The sequence below is a fragment of the Vanellus vanellus genome (assembly GCF_965231255.1).
Source record: "Vanellus vanellus genome assembly, chromosome: 7".
NCBI classification, from domain to species: domain Eukaryota; kingdom Metazoa; phylum Chordata; class Aves; order Charadriiformes; family Charadriidae; genus Vanellus; species Vanellus vanellus.
The window spans coordinates 26,520,776-26,539,245 of NC_138912.1; the positions used below are offsets into that span (position 1 = coordinate 26,520,776).

The 18,470-nt window shown below is 37.4% G+C and overlaps 1 protein-coding gene across 1 annotated transcript in view; it reads right to left on the reverse strand.

Annotated features, from left to right (window-relative positions):
* KCNMA1 (potassium calcium-activated channel subfamily M alpha 1) overlaps positions 1-18,470 on the reverse strand; it is a 518,607-nt gene that overhangs the window by 274,176 nt on the left and 225,961 nt on the right.

An 18,470-nucleotide genomic window follows, 5' to 3' on the forward strand; every position in this document is an offset into this window, starting at 1 on the left:
CATTTTCTTTAGAAAGCTACTCCTACTTGAATTTCAAACACTATACATTATCATTGAATGCTTTCTTGCATTGAGAAAGAGACAAACGAATGGAATCCTAGCTCGGGGAAACCCAGTATATAATTAGCTCTTAGATCCCAACCTCTGCTAAACTGTATTCTTCAATTTCAAGTGGCCAGCAATCCAAGTGCATGGCATTCAAACCACAATATAGCTTTATCAGACCCGTCCTTCAGAACTGCTGTTAAGTTTCTGCTCATTGGTAGGTAAACCGAGAGTGACGACAGATTAGACTGAATTTCCATTTCTATGCCTAGTTGTGAAATTCACAGGATAAGTGTCAGGCAATGTAAAAATACCAATTTACTCTGCGCTCCCGTGCACTGAGACTATAGTTATCTTTCAAACAGGTTAAAACATAGCTTGATGCAGCGTGTCCTGATACAATGAATACATACCCCAGGCACTTTATAGTCCCACTGCTTTCCCCCCTATAAATTTGCTGAAGTTTTGGAACCGAATCATTTTGTTAGGTCTAGCATCCAGCCCTTATTAACAGGGTAGAACTCACTTTTCTGGCTAGCGCAGCAGAAGCGGGAGTAATCACATCTCCATCTGTCTCTAATTTCTTTTTTCTGAACATAAAGCCAATACAATTCCCTGTTCTACTGGCTCCCAAAGATTCGCCAACATTGTGGGAAGATTTAGTTTCACATCCTACTCAGAGTAGGTCCGCATCTACACAGGACAGCGTAACTGAAATTTCCGCACTTAAATTTCGGCTTGAAGAATCACGAAGCACACAATAGTTTGTGTACCCATTGTGACTTAGGTTTCTGATATGCTTACTCTAGCTTTCTGTCTCTTGAACAACGCCATCCGCTGGGTAATTTGGAATCTGAAAACATGAACCCAATAAGCTATTTTTTTGTATCTTAGAATGCACTTCTGGAAGAAGTCAGAAAAGACTCCTGTCTGCTGCACTGAGGATGGAAAACAGATGGAAAATTATGTCTCTCCTGCAACTCATCTGATCTGCTGGTCTACAGAATCAAAACAAAATGTCCCTTAGTCTTCTGGCAGGCACGTCTCAAGTAGCTGCTTAGAAGTAATGTCCCTTAAAATAAACCCAGAAAATTGATAGCTCAGGATTGGGTAAACCAGGGTACTAACTAGGGGGACATTCAGCGCCTCAAACTGTCAGTTGAAATAAAACTTCTCAGGTAAGAAGTGGCTAAAATTTAAGACACTATCTAAACAACTGCACGTGTGAAATAAACTAGTGGTGTCATTCCAGTTCTGACTGAGCAGATTTATTAATGCACGCTGTTGCTACTTTTGTTGACGATCTCAACTGTTCAAGCAACAGACGGGCACTGAAACAAAAATTTCTTCATTCAATACAGGCTTCGGACCTTTTTCTGAAGCTGCGTATTAGGGAAGGAGCCCGACAGGGGCAATGTGCTAAATCTAAGTAGACTTACTGAAACAACAATGTAGAAGTTTCTCTACTCTCAGCTATCGCTTAATGCTGTAATGGCAGTATCTGAAGCAAGGTATAATTAAGTTTATATAACCAAACCCTGGAGCTCTGCAGGACCAAAATCAAACAGGCACGTATTTTCCAATAAAAGAAAGAAATTCATTAATTTCATAATATTATGTAATCAATATAAGTTGTTAAAAAAATTCTATTCAACTGGAAGTTTAAATTAATTTTGCATTCCTTTTAGATCTTGCTGGCCGTAACTTTTTGCTTTGTAAATGTCTGAGAAAGTATTTTGCCTGAGTACAAGTACCTGTTGTCTTATCTGATGCATTATCACCCAAATCAGTGAGATCTGCCAGTAAAATTTAAGCACTGAAGCACGAAACTCTTCCAATAACATTTTTACTACTTAAGTCTAATATAATGTTAACATAGAGTTTGAATCTTCTTTCATTAAACTACATTATTGATCAGATCTATACAGGTGTTGCGAGGTGAAATAAGCTATTAAATCCATATCAATTGGTAACAGTCTCACCATCTCATAAGAAATTAACGTGATGAATAGAACTTGTGGATTAACAATGGCCAATAGACCTCGAATTATGATGACTGGTGATCCCAAGGCCCATTTTTCTCTGAATTGAGTTACTGGGAATCAAATTGATTGTGCACACCCTGCCCCACCCCTTGCGGTATTCCAAACCACACACAATCATAGTTGTGACTGTGCTCCATTGTCCAGCTCTAGAATTATTTATTATCAATATATTTCAAGGGAAGCCTTTATATATATACATTTAAAAGCAGTTAACCAAGGTGTTGAGGGTTCTGAGAATACAGTGATTATATTTTTGGTGAAAATTTTCATTTGACCCAAGCCAGTTTTAAACACAGGTATTCAATCTTACATGGTTTAAAGTCAAGTATTAATGGTGACGTTTTAGCCTACGTTTATAGGCTAATAGCACCATCAAAACCACTATTAAATACAGGCATCTCCTTAAAAAATAAAACCAACCAAAACAACAACAACAAAAAAAACCAAAGCCAACAACTCAACCAACAACCAGCCAAAAAAACCCAAAATTGAAACAACAGATTCACCCTATAGCAGGAGCTGAAGAATGGCAAAATGACCATTTAATGCTGAAAATGAAATTTGAGAAACTAAACTTGTAATCTGCTTGGGACTCTATGACACTCTTCTCATTCTTTCAAGTTTTGCAAAAAAAACTAGTGAAGCTGGACTTTGTTTTCCATTTCACACAGCAAGTCTTAGGTCACAACATTCAGTCGTTGCCTATTATTCAAAGGAGCTGTCTAGAAAAAAGCCCAGCATAACTGTACACCAACCTTGCATTTTAGTTCTATCCAATTCCTTAATAATCATCACTGTGTTGCTTTCAATAGTGTTATAGAGATTCTGGATAAGATCTTCCAAGACACTTAAGGAATTTAAATGTTTTATGATAATCCATATAACAGCCACTAAAATGCAAATACCTAAATTTTGCAAGACGCTCCAGATTCCCATGCTACACCAAACAGCAAGATATGTATGCAAAACTACACCGTCCCCCTACTGTAATATATATATGATTTTAAATCAAGGCTTTTCTCTTCTGTTGCCCCAAAACGCATTCCTAACATTACACTTCATAACATCCCCAATAGTCACAGAAAGGGCATCAGAGGAGGATAGAATCTTAAACTCCATTTTTATCCTGCTAGCAGAGAAACGTGATTTTCCTTTGCTAAGTGACAGATGTATTGAGCTGAATACATCGAGTGTGTGGAAAAAGCAGGGCTTAAACCCTGCTATCAGGTTAGAGTTATATTAAAATTTTAAAAATGAAAATTAATATCCTTCCATGCTATATAAGCACATTTGATGGTGACTCAGATGCACATTTTTTCCTGTATCGCCATCTGAAAAAGCTGAACGCAACCTGGGTATTCAGACCCCGGGAGACAATTATTGAGTTTAGGTCTAGATTCAGATTAGGGTCTTTGCTAGACTGTCATGGGAGATAACACCTATTTGGGGAAACTTACTATACTTGAAGAGAGACAAGAACACAGACAGACTGATAGCCCAAACTCACAGCAACTAGAATCTAAGGGAGGAAAAAAGCATATGCGTATGTGAATTATTGCCTTTTTTGTTAACGGGGCCATGGGGAGAAGCTTGCTTGCTCTGTTTATTATTCCAATTCATTTGGCACAACATTGCAATTGCTACACATCTATTATAACTTCTCTCTGTCTGGAAGGAAAGAATCTTTTAATTTATAATAACTTACTGTTTGTTTAAGATTGAGAAAACATTCTTATGCTAGCAGCTACACTGACTAAGCACTTAGTATCAAGTTAAAAATAAACACCAATGTCATTAAAGGAAAGAAGGGGAAAAACATGGAATAGTTGCTGCATATCCTTAAATCTTTCCTAAAAAAAAAATAATCCAGACACAGAGTTCAACAAAAGTGTACAATGCCTTTTTGAGGCAGGAGTCAGAGAAACTGCTGATAAAACCCACTTAAAGAAAACTCTAAAAAATATTTTGCTCTCCACTGCTAGCAAGATGCTCCAGAAGAGCTTTGACTGCTCCACTGCCGTCCTACTGCAATCAAATTTTATGCATCCACATTGACAGAAAAGAAAAAAAGGAAAAAGGAAGTTTTAAGAAAGGTGTAGTCACATAATTAAACTGCAAGGAAAGCATAGGCATTGAGAAAATGCTACCAGAATTAAGGCACAATAACCATAAAGGGGATCAGCACGCCTTCCAGGACCCGGCCTATGTAACAAAAAGGATGATATTGATAATCCAACGGGTGGCACTGTTCCCCCTACAACTGTATTGAATTAACGTCCCGGCGTTATTGAAGAAACATGGGAACGTGGAAAGGCCACTCACATGAGAGAGGAGGGCTACAGTTAATACATCCACAACAGTGAGTACGACAAGGACTCCAGAGCAGGAACTTCAATCTCCCGTTACCCTTTAGCATCTGAACGTTCAGTGGAACATGGAACAGAACTCATTGAAGTTTCACAGGCAAATTCTTGCTTATGCAATATTGAATTATCCAAACATCATTAATACAAAATAGCATATAGTTCGAGAGGTAAAGCAGGAAATAAAAATGGAATAGTTGTCTCTTGTTATATTCCTCTCAACATCAAGTATTGAAATAAGAAGTACGCAGTGAAAAGAAAAAACTTTCAGGAATCCTGTAAGCCCTAACACTTCAGGGCACCAGAGTCCTTATTTTGGTATCTGATGACAATCTGTTGTGTATTGTTCTTCAGAAATGTCTGCCTGAAACTCTTATTATTCTAAGGTTAGATTTTTCAACCCTAAGCCTTCTGTACTGCTTAGCAGATATTAAGTTGTTAATTATTAATATTTTTAGAATGTCACTTAGTTTTCATTTCTATATCCATGCAGTAAGTTCTGTTAAAGAGCTACTGAGTTTTTTCATATGATGCTTTAAAATAAAGGTCTATTAGCTTTTATATTTCAAATTACTTAAGGAGAATATAAAATATTTCCTATGACCATAAAGCTACATTCTCACATATCCATTGATTTTGGAACACAAAAGTTTGCATTAGTAAGATGTCAATAGCCTGAAGTTTTGACCCAATTTTAATGAAAATTTACATACTTTACATATACAAACCAAACTTCCTTTAACCATAAAAGTGGAAATCAATTGTAATTCTTTTATAGAAAAACAGAATTTACTTGTCTGGATTTGTTAGGAATGAAAAGCTCCATTTCTAAGGACGCATCAGCTGCAAGTTACATTTCAGAAGGGGGAATGACTTCATCCTTGCTTGGCAATCCTAGCATTAATTTGAAGACTCTAGGATACGCACCAGCATCTGTGCAATTATTGCAGTTTAACAAAAGTAAGACTTGAGCAAGTCTAGACCGCAGAAGAGCCAAAATGGCTTACTTAAAGCTATGTCTCATTAACTGATACCCTAATATGCAAACAGAATTCAGAAAGCATTCCATGTAGGCAAAGCCTAAGTGGCAAGAAATTATGTACTGCAGCTGATATAAACAGCTGAGCAATTAATATCTCTACAAATTAAGTGCATGCTATTTACTATAATGCAATATAGATTCTTGCTCTAAAAATCACTGTTCTCCACTCTTTTTCTTTTTGGTAGCACTTACTTCATTAAGATGTTTTTCATAATGTTACCTTCGGACATACCGCAGTGAACTAAAGCACCTGTATGATGTTAAATTATACAATTCCTCTTAGTTCATCCAACAAAATGGTCTTCAGACCTTTGTGATTCGTCAAGACAAATAAAATGTTATACATCTTTTTATAGCCATCTGTAGTAAATTTCCATTTAGAGACTCGTCTTTCACTATACCCTGATACCCAGGAGCAAAGATCACTAATATACATCAGCAGGACCTAGTACCATGCTCTGGATGGAGCCCTACACCGACTTTTCTCTGGGCTTAAACACGTTGCCCTGTCTCTGCTCTTTCTGCTTCTGCTTCTTGAGCCGGTCGCTCCCAGGCCAATGTATAAATAACTAAAACAACAAAGGTAAAAGTGCAAAATATCTACCATCTACTCCATGAGGTCATGAATTTCCAGGGGCTCTTAGAAGGTCGTTCTACCTCATTCAGGTTTGCAAGATCATATTTCTTATTGATGAAATGCTCTTGTAACGCCTTCCACAACAACTGTATACAATGCCAGCTTCTCTTTAAAGAAAACTATCTAACAGCAGTCACGAGCCACCTTACAAGAGCAAATCAGGAAATTCAAGCAAATAAGGGCTGAAGTGGGTGAACAGGAGGAGAAAGATAAAGTGATAAAATAATGAAAAGACAAAATAAGATCCCATTTTGTTCCTACCGGCAAAATATAATAAATGAAAAGTTGAAGCAAGGATTCTAAGAAACTGGGAAATTTCCTGTTGTTTATCTTTTATGCACAAATATATGGAAACAGATTTTGCAGTTAATATACTCCCTGTATAAGAGCCATTCTTGACGGAACACAATACTACGAAGAAGCAGCAGTGATATATGCATTGGTTCTCATGTAAGTACGGGCAAAGTGCAAATTCAACAGTCAGCACCTGCTGTTGACAACAGGATGCATGCTAACAGCTCTGAATCTCAAGGGATGAGTCTGCTGGGTAGTACGTTAGCTAGTAAATCTGTCTTGGCGACTTATTGATCCTGCCATTTTGCATGCAGAAGAGGTGGGTGGTGCAGGGAAAAAAAAAACCAACAACAACAACAAAAAAAAACAACAAAAACAAAACCCCCAAAAACCCAAACCCCACATTTCTACTCTTTCTTCTGCACTTTGAATGTCAGGTAGGATTTAGAATCCAATTCTAGAAAGAACTGAGCACCTCCAAGCTAGACAGGGAGCAACCCCATCTTTCAGGGAAGTCTGAAAAGGTTCGATAACACGCAACTCTGAACAGCCTTTACCAACGCTTGGGTTTGTGCCCGAAGCAATTAAAGTACTAAATCCACACTTTGCAACTTTGATAGCCACATTAAAAACCTCTCAGAAAAACAAAGACTTGAAAACGTTTGCGTGCAAGTTATTTCCTTTCAGTTACATTTTCTGCTTTCTGTTTTTGTTTACATTTATTCCACAACAAGGAGTTAACTAAAAAGTTAATTAGCTGGATTTTCCCCTTCAGCGAAGCTCATACAGACTTACCATTTACCAAGAAAAGTCAAGGCTTATCCAAAAGAAGAGGTGAAGGGGAGTGAGAAATGACTATAAACCGATAGGCAGTGAGGTCTCAGCAAAATTTTCTAGGAAAATTCACAACAAGGACTTGATTTTAAAAATAAAAGGCAGCAGTAAAGTAGCTCAGCTTGAGCTCTGGATGATGACCACGAGCAATCAGAAGACTTGGTTATTATCCCTAGTTCTGCCACTCATGTGGTGTGCGACCTAAAGCGTATTACTTGACCTCTGCAGGCTTCTGATTCTCCCTCTTGCTTTCTTTTGGCAAGGATACCGCATGGCAACTCATTAGGGCAACAGCTGCCTTTCATTACAGGTGTTTGCAATGGATCCAGCGCAGCTGCTGCCACAATAATAATAACAAGTCCGAGTAGGACACTGTCTAACAACGGCAGCACTACCTGTGAGAGCAAAGGGACTTTATTTATTAAAGGATTTTATTTAAATAGAAAGTTGTCAGTATCTCTTTCTAAGATAAACTTCTTGTTTATCTTTCTGGAATTAAAATTTTGGTCCTATTAAGGCACTACCCAGTAACAGCAGGACTTTAATTTGTTGCTGAAACCCAAGTTGTGTATTTATTGTAAACATATCTGAAGAAATACAGTTCATATTGAATGTATGTCTTTTTACAGACTTGTCTAATGGTGATAAGAAATATAGTTAGAAAATTGCTGGGAGAGAAAACAGATACAGCAGATACAGAAGGGTTACCCCCCCCCCCAAAAAAAAAAAAATAGCCACATATTCAGTTCCCACGTATTGAACTTATGCATCGGAACAGTAATTTGAGCATTATCTGAAAGGTACAGGGAAGATGCATGGTAAAGGCCTGAATGACTCTCAGCTTGCCTAACTAACTACTCATAACCGTACGAAGTAATTAAGGTCACTGGGAGCAGGATACATGACATCTCTGCATCAAACCACACAAAGCAGAATTAGGAAATCCAGCCTCTCTGCCATCAGCTGCATTTTATTCTTTCTCAAATAAAAGATTCAACTTTCTTACATACACTTTAACAGACCACCTCTCATTCGAGCGGACTGCTTGAAATTAAGAAGAGTCTTCCTTATTAAAGGTTTGGTATGGAATGAAATTTCAGGAATCATTAAAGTAGACATGAGACTCAGGAATATGAAAAATCAAAGTAGGAAATAAACCAGAGAAAATTAGTATCTTAACGGACTTCTATCTTTCCTCACACATTCCCAATCTCATCTGAGGAAGAATTTTAAAAAAGGGAATGTCTGTGCTATATCTTGTTCTGTACATGCTTCTAACACATGTTAGTATTTCAGATTTATTTTTCATTCTTTATACAAAGTGATTTTTTTCTTCAACTTTCCACTGACATATTGACAATAAAATGAAAATTTCAGTTCCATCCATGAATTTGAAAAGACTGAGATTTTCTAATTAGTGAAAAAATACAAGACAAAAAGTCCCATCTGTTAATGGTGCTCCGTAGCTTGAAGTTAATTAGGTTTGCTGGGAGAGTGCCTGGCAATATGACCAATTAAAGTGCATGCAACTTTTCCAATTCAGTATTTAATTTGGTTAGTCAAAAAATAGCAGCACTTTCTATCACAATGTACCATTTTCTAGAGCTCAATGCATAGCATTATATGTACGTAAATACGTGTGTGCATATATTTTCATTTTCCCTCCAACCTAAGAGGTCCTTTCTCCTGATTACCTAGGAGACATCTAAATCACCTCCCATTAAGGTCAACAAAAATAAAATTCACTTTTTGTATACTGGTAAATACTGATTTCCAGTCGACTGGATCACACCGATTTCCAGTGGACGAGTGACTGGCTCTACAGTCACACTAAGCAAGAGTTATGTTGGTAACAGTTACAAACCATTCTTCAAGTTGTCAGTGTTCTCATTTTCAAGTTCCTCATAGTCTGACTGCAGATAATGGCCATCAGCGAGCCTACTGCAACGTCATTCTAGAGAAATGAGGGACTGACCTGTCAAACTATCAAATCGTGCTAATTGAAAAGCAAACAAACTCAACTGTAAAACTGCTCAAAGGCAAAAGAACCCGGCCCTACAGAATGGTCGCCCTACCATACGCAACACAGCAGGACAGTAGCACTCAACGATGGTCGATTATTCACATTCCCATCCCCAGCGCTCGGCCTGGGGAAAGCCTACGCTTATTGTGTCACGCCATGAAATGTGGTATACAGTAATTAATTTTTTTGTTTGTTTCTATGTTCCTATGTTTCAGTTGTGACGGAAGGCTTTTTATCTCCCGATGAAGAATTGGAACCAAAAAACTTCAGATGGAACTCTTTCTTCTAATAATACCTCAACTGACTGAGGTAAGTGAGATGAAGGAGCAACCAAAGACTCTTGCACTTTCTGGTATAGTGCCCACTCAAAAAAAAATGTCCACCTGTGCATGAAACGTCCTGAAAAGCACAAAAGTGCACTAACTTATGGACAGAATAAAAGAGACAAGATATTGCCCCAGAATCGTAACCAGAATCTGTATAATTAATTTAGAAAATAATCTAACTTCAATGGTTCGACATCAGGGAAAACAGAAACAAAGCGGAAATCAAACAAGGTCTAGACCAGTAAAAAGTATTGCCAACAGTTAACCCGCACCTGTATCTGCAATACCACAGTACAGAACTGAAAAGTAATAAACTGTATAAAAACAATATACATGCACTGGCAAATGCTGTCTTTTTTAAAGTAAGCAATTTTCTGTTTCTTGATTGGTATTTGTTTAAAACAAACAAAACCACTCCAAACAAACCCAAGCAAACAAATTTCACTGCTCTTCTCTTTACTTCAATATACTGTACTCCCCACCAGTTCCCATCAGCAATTTGTGAACTGAACAACCACATAAGAGAACATCCAAGAAACCTTCAAGGAAAAAAACAAGATTGAAACCAAAGAATAATGGTAGGAATGCCAGAAAAGAATAATATAATAGGGTAAAGAAAATGATGTGTCTTTTAAATGTTGAGATCAGAAATATATTTCTGGAGATACGGGTTTGGGCTAAAAATACGCTAGCAAGTGCTCTCAGGAACGAATAAAGTTGCAAATGTGGACCTTCTGAGAATTTAGGCCTGATCCTGCAATCCATAGTCTGTTGTTACAATACTACATGTATTAACACTGCTGCTAAAGGAACTTCAAGTTTCATTGCCATGTCATAAGAAATGACCAAAAGAAACTACCTTTCTTTGTAAATGGATCACTTCAAGGATTACATTTAATGAATTTATTATTTACCTTAGACATTCAAATTGATACCAGATTGGACTGCAGACAAAAGGAATCCTCACATTCCTCAGTCATTTCAATATTAAAGTCTGACGTGCAACCTACATGACAGACAGTCATGTCAATAAATGATGAAAGAGGAATTAGAGAAGGACTAATTAAAAGAGGTCACTTCCTCTTGCCTCGGTTTTATGATTGGATGGGTTGGGTAAGTTCATTTACTAAGATTTGCTGTTGCTATTCCTAAATTTTCAAATAGCAGAACTCCACAAAGAGAAACAATTACCTCCCTTTTACAACTGTTCAGGTTCTCAGTAAAGAGAGCTCACACCTACAGCAAAGGGGGATGCAGCTGTGGAAGCATTCTCTGAAAAAATTGAAAGCTTTTGGCTTCAGTAAAGCCTAGTGAAACTTCATTCAAGGAAAAGACTAAATGAAGAAGAAATGGTCAAATCATTCAGCATACAAAAAAGCATTTGAACGCCTGTCAAGGACTGTACTTTAAAACAGTATGAAAACAAGACACAGTCTTCAGAAGGGAAAAAGAACCACAGCTAAATGCATCTGATTAACTGCAAGAACAGTTGCAAGAACATTGCAGCTCTCATCTTCCATTTAACATTACCTAATGTGGAGGGGTTTTTCTTAAATCTTTTGTAATAAAAAGATCATTTCCAGAATTGTAACATTTCACCTTCTGTTTGCAGAACAAACATAGAGTATAACGATTGCTGATACCTGCAAATGAATGAAGCCTTGTATTCATTGGTCAAGTTCTACTGTAAGCCTAGGAAAATCCATAGCCGTTTCATCGACTTCTAAAGAGAGGTAGCCATCAACAACATGATTTTTTAATAGGGACAACTGTACCTGCAGAGATTTGCATGAGGATTTGCAAGAGCTCACTGTATCACAATTCGTATTATCTACTCGGTGATTAGGCACAGCTTACTGTCAACTACATCTGAAGCTTTCTTGTGGCAATTAAATGAAATATCACACTGGACATGAATGAACAAAATCAATGCAAGGAAAACATGCGAAATAGGAAGAGGGTAAAACTACTGTTGATGGAGTTAAACAACATAGGGTTTTTGAAAGTCACCTCTGTAAGCATGTTTTTCCTCCTTTTTCTCTGGCATTGTTTGTCCTTCAGTCATTTTGCCAAAATTGATAGCTTTGACCGATAGCCACAGGAAAACATCTCTCATTGCAATCTGCTTTGAAGACTGAAAAATTGACTTTTTTGATCATTACGAATAAATCTAAACCTACTTAATCACCCAGCTTTATATGCGAATTTGTGAATGCTAAACGCTGCGTTTAATTAGTGTACAAAAGAAAACTATAGGGAGAGCAAGCCTGAGCAGTGACTGTAGATTATAGCACTGACTAAATTTTAGCCATTTTACAGACTTAATACGCCTGATAATTCTATACAAGAGCATATACCTCAACTTATCTGAAAACAGAAAATAAAACCAGCGTAATATTTTTCCAGGGGCTACTTCAAAATATAAATCTCATCAGAAGTCCCAATTTCCCATGACAACAGAAATATAAACAATGTGAGCTCTTTTGCTTTTAGACTAATTTGAACTGAAAAGCCTGCCAATTAATTCTTTGACACAATCATTAATCATGAAATATGAGATCTCTACGTAATTAGATAACAAAATTTAGCAATTTCACTGGAGCAGCTAAAGCTAAGGTAGACAAATGTTCAGGGTTGTGGTGATACTGGGTTATGGGGAAGCATTCACTCATGGTAAGAAATCCATTTTTGATGGGCTTTGGAAGTAAACTGAACGAATGTTCATATAGTGGTTTCCGCTCCTTTAAAAAAACGTGAGCATAAACTTTCCCTTTACCTTATATAAAATCTGCACAAGTATAGTTATATGCTACCTCAGGTGAAATCCCGATTCACAATTTGGTGCGAGGTCACACGGCTACACGGAGGTTTCTTCACACTTCGGTATTTCAGAAAAAGGCACGGAAGCCTTTGATGCCATCAATTACAGGCATTGGTGATTTCCATACTACAATCATCAAGGAAATGCTGACGGTACGTGATGAGTATTGTTGGAATTGTGATTCAACATCATGTACCAAATGATGAGAAATTCACATGAGGTTATCAAATGGAATCAATGATTTGCAACTATCACTAAAGATCAATGCAGAAAACAAATGATACAGCAAGCAGTAATGTAGACAACAATGTAGCAAGCAAAGGTAAGAAGTTATTTTTACACAACGAACTTTTACTTGTGATGAATATTTTTTCTATTTCTTTGAGGGGTAGGATGAAAAGAGCAGTTTTTCTGTAAGGATGCAAAGACTGATTTATTCAGCAAACTTGTTTCCTGCAAATGAGTTTTCCTGTGATGCTACGTGGCTATAAGTCTAAAACTGAGAGCTTTTTTATGAGCCTTTTTAATGTGGTCTAAAGATAAAATCATACAATCATATGATTAAAGGCTTGCAGAACCAACTTCCAGTGTAACTCTCTCTAATAGTCTTGTTTACTACCCTTGCTTTCAAAAAGCATATGGCAATGACCACTAAATCTGGCCTTGAAACCAACTGTTACCTCAGCTGACCTCCTCTCTTGCTAGTGACAACACTATGTCAAATCCTTTAATTTTCACCCTCATGGCTTTTGTTGGCTTGTTTTTTTTTACATAACACAAAGAGTTTAATTCCAAGGTAAATTTTCAAAGTCATCCCTTTCTCTGTGTCCATAGCGTTTGCATCTTTACCTGGCTTTGCTAGCCTGTGGTTCTCCCGCCAGCATCCTTATTCTTCTTACAGATGCCCTCTTGAGGATGGAGACCTAGAAAATCACCTGCCTTCCTGCATGCTTTATATGGTCCCTTGTGAAGGTCCAAGATTGTAAGACCAGAGTTTCATTCTGGAGTGGTCTTACTCACTGACATAAAAAACAGAGGGTGGAGAATGAGGAACATACAACTTCAGCTTATGTTCTGTCTCGTAACTGTCGGTACATAATTTTTCCCCTTTTCTGCATTCTTGCTTCAGCCTGGCTATGTTCTCTTTCTAAGGAGCTACAAGAGCATTTATTCTGAAAACCACCCAAAAAAAACCCTGGACAAACCACCAGGTAATCTCATACCTTTCCTAGCCAAACAGATTTATAAGAGGTATTGCTGCAACTGCATGTCTTTATATTAGTATGCAGTTTTAGTTCACATTTTAAAATATTATGGTATGAGCAGAAGTTGAAAGTACATACTGGGTTTTAAGGATTATTTCTTTTTAAAGTGTTGCAAGAAAAAAGTTATATCTTGCATGAACTACACAAAATCTAGCAGCAAACTTTGTGACAGACAAAGGGATTTTTTCTGAATGAGTAGTACAGAGTCTGGCTGAGATTCTGGCCAGGTAAATTATGTCATTGAAGTATAAATCCCCCTCCTTTCCTTTTTTTTTTTAAATGTGCTTTCCTTCCCTGTCTTCTGAAACTCTACTTACTATTGATCTCCTATACAGATTCAGTCCTATGTTGCTTTATTCAAAAAATGTTTTATTTTAAAATAGGTCACCATTCTAGAATCCATTGTAGAGCAGAAAATTTGAAACCCAGATTTGGGAAAATTACCTGCTTAACACATGCTTTTTAGATGCAGCAACAGTTTAAGTCGTTAGTCTGGAATGAGAAGTTTCCCTCACCCAGCTCCTTTCCTCTGCTGCACTGAATCATCAGAGCCGCTTCCCTGACGCTCAGCCTCCCCTGAAGACACTGCTGATCTTCTCTTTTATTCGAGGGTGAAGGAAATTGTGGCAGGTGAGACAGAAGGAGCACCAGCAGCGGGTGGTCCGTTTCTTTTTGTATCAAACCAAAATCCCATCCACCCCTGGGCTCTGCCAGTGACCTCCCTCCTCCGCTGGACCAGCTCACTGTACATACACACCCCCCCTGCACAAAACCAAAAAGTAGAAGAAACAAGAAGACAACCAAATGTAGTCCAATGACACTTAAAAAATGCTTATACCAAATCTGCAGATGAGAAATATTTATACTCTGGTGATGACACTGCACAAGAACAAACACTATCAAGTCCTAATACTAACAAATAATTCGTTTTCTCAACAGCTTGGCTGACACGCTTCCTCTGACTCCCAGACTGAGCTGGAAGAAAGACCTTTCAGCGTTCATAATTTCAAACATTAATTTAAGTTAAAATTCCTATTGCTGATTGTCCAAAACCTCAGAATCCCTCTTTGATCAAAACAATCTTACAACGAAGACCTATGTGAAAGTGTGCCAAGGCAACTGAACAGTGCTGACTCAGAAAGGAAGTCCACCTACTGATTCATTAACATGACTGCCAGCAGCGCCGATGTATTCCTTGGAGATCTCTTGTTTAAGAAGTTTCTCAATTCATACTTTGGTTTCTCTTCTTGGTTCCAGGTATATTAAATATCAGGAAGACCAAACATACATCCAAATCTGCTTACACACCTGACTTTAAAGCTGCAGCTTTTTCTTAACTACAAGAGCCAGAGCAGGATGTCGCTAAGAAGAACACGCTGCAGAGCTGTTCAATGATATAAAACGCGGCCAGGACGTCAGGACGCTATGAGCGAGCAAAGCCTTTGTTGGAATGGGTGACACACACAGTTTGCCCAGACAAGGCACCCTGAGACCGGTGCTCTGCCACTGACAGCGGAGTTATAAGCTGCACATCAACAGAGCACGCTGTCTTTATTTTTATTCCCGTTCCTCAGTGGATTAGAAGCAAATGACCACTGTACTGAATATATATACATCACCTGTCTAGACTGTGCTAACTCTGACCGCTTTACGTATTTTCCCAGAACAAAGGCCTTTGTGTGATTCAACAGAACTTAAGCACAGCTCTTTTATTTGAAAAAAAAAACCAGTAGTCAGTAATTCACCTTCTTAAATCTGCCAACCAAATCTGAAAAAAGGAAAGTCTGTGAAGCAAACATCTTTGGAGGATACCTGCACAGGCATGTTTGAACTATATTGAATTAATTAAATATATGAAAAAATAAAATATTAAACTAAACTACTTATGAGTATTGATATTATAGAATCATAGAATCACAGAATGGTTTAGGTTGGAAAGGACCTTGAAGATCATCGAGTTCCAACCCCCCTGCCATAGGCAGGGACACCTCCCACTAGACCAGGTTGCCCAAGGCCACGTCCAGCCTGGCCTTCAACACCTCCAGGGATGGGGCCTCAACAACCTCTCTGGGCAACCTGTTCCAGTGCCTCACCACCCTCACAGGGAATAACTTCTTCCTAATGTTCAATCTGAACCTGCCCTCTTCCAGTTTAAAGCCATTCCTCCTCGTCCTATCGCTACATGTCCGAGTAAAAAGTCCTTTCCCAGCTCTCCTGTAGGCCTCAAAATAACAATTAAATAGATGCATAATGACAGCATAAGCAAACCCTTTCTTTCTCTCCCCTACATCCAAAAAGAACAAAGGCTGAAAAAAATAAAATCCTCCAATGCCCTTCAAAATTTTAACATTTTATAAAAATCTTACCCTTCTAAAGCAAAGACTTTCTTATACAGAAATGTAACAGGTATCAGACCAAAACTCCTGATTGCCCCAGAATTCTGAATTTATATCTCACCCTTCATTTAAGAGTGTAACTATTTTAACTTCTCGTTAAAAGTTTTTTTTTTTATTCCCTGCAAACGATAGTAGTCAGTACAGTCAACTTATGCTCAGTTCATGTTTTGAAAGGTTTCTTCAAGACCATATACACTAGAAACTTACTGCGTTAAAAATAGAGTTTAGGGAAAGCATTCTGACACCCACAAAAAAAAAATTATAGTGCCCAACTTAAAAAGGAGCTTTTTTCCTCTGTGATTTTATGAAAAAAATCCTCCATTTTTTTGTTTCTGCAATCAAAGAGGTACTCTTCGAAAGCTCACATACCATTTTAAATGATAAAATTCTCGGTTCATTAACTTGAGAAAACAACTTCTTTATATTAACGCCCTGAGACTCCTGAAGGAGAGCTCTTCTAGCACTTGCAAGAGCAGCTGAGTGTGCCTAAGTTACTATTTTTGAGCGCGTTATAAAGTGCTAATAAACAGACATATCTTGGAGCTACTACATTTACATGCCTTTTCAAAAAGCATTTGAGGTGAGTTCTTATTAAGAGGTTTGACGAACTTGCAGAAAACATCGCCCTCCTCCATAAACTCCTAGGAACACCACAGCCCACTAACAGTGTCATAATTATGTTCCGTGAAACTTGTAGTATTATTAAAGAAAAAGACACAAATCAAACTAATCTCTTCTGTGTTATTTGCAGTCCGCTCTTGACAGTGTCAAGAGCCTTGCCAAGCTGTATCGGTTTGGTCTGTCGTTTCAGTTTATGTCCCTATATCCAGAGAGATGATAACACGAACATCTCAGATTTCATTAAAAATAAAGAACAATAAAAAACCACAGAGCATTTTTTTTTTTCAGCCCATCTAGTTATAAATTAGCAGGTAACAAAATTTGACCACAGTGAATCATTTTAATGGTTGAAAGACATGTTTAACATGAAGAAACCTCACTGTTTTTAAAACGTATTATTTCAGGGATAATCTGAATATAGACTTAGGCCTGGTAAGTGCTTTGGAATCTGTTTGGAATCTGTGTTATTGACAATATCGTTTATTACATGTAATAAAGCTGGAACATCATCACCTACTTTTACAGGATTGTTTAGTTTCATAGTGCAGTCTATGCAATAATTTTAAAACAAAAAAGAAATTTTAGAACTATAAAATCCCCTGGAAAAGTTACCACATTCAAAATTTACCACCGGGTATACTGTGCGCTAAATTTATAGCAACAGCTTAAGTCCTCCCATCACAGGAAATTATTGGCAAACGGCTGTAGTTTTGTGCAACACTTGAATAAAGAATAACAATATATACACTATAATGTAAAAGAACAATGACATTTAGAATACCTAAAAGCTAACGATAATGTCAAATTCTTCAGGAGAAAAAACAATTGTCAGAATATATTGCTTCACATGATCCATATCTTCCTAAAGAAGCAGATGACCCAAAAAATGGAAAAGAATGAGCACAAACATATGTCAGGTTGCAATGATAAAATTGTACTTTTCTTCTCATGAATACCAAGAAATTAAGAATGCTTTAATATATATGATTATATATGCTAACTGAATCAACTTGTCCTCCTGGAAATTTTCAGGCAAAACAGGTTTGTGTATGTTTAACAGCATTATATTTTAAGGAAAAAAAAAATCAATTAAACGACACTTCAGTTAAAGCATACATACAGGAATAAGAATTTCACAGAGATGGGAAGTCCCTCCATTTCAGGACCGCCAATGGTCCGTGTGAACAGTATTTACCCAAGATGCATGAGATTTTTTTTAATTTTTTTTAAAAATCAGATTAGGGTTCTAAATCTCAGTCTTGGAACATGAGAGCCTCCACTGCATCTCTCAATGCCTCTAGCCTAAGATGTTCTACTTTGTGTAAATAATTAAATACCCTTTGGAAGAGGAACATACCATATCTCCCACAAACAAGTTAAGTGCTATAATTAGTCTGCTCCTGAGAGTTCTTCCTACAGTCTCCTTTCTCTCCTCTCAGTCTCTCCCCCTTTTAATTTTGAATGATTATTTTTAAGTAATATGGTTTATCCCGAAGCACACTGAAGATTTTGCAGAACTGGTCAACTCTTTACTACTGAGATTCTAGCTTCTTACCCTTTCGGGTTTTGGGTTGTTTTCAGGTTTTTTTGTTTGTTTAGGGTTTTTTGGGGTTGGTTTGTTTTTTGTTTTGTTTTGTTTTGTTTTTTCCTCTCTTCAGACTATACAGAAAACATTTAGTTTAGAGCATTGTTTACTTTACTACTGTTTAGAGTTACTGTGAAACTGACCTGTGGAAAGCTATATCCCTAGGGATAGCG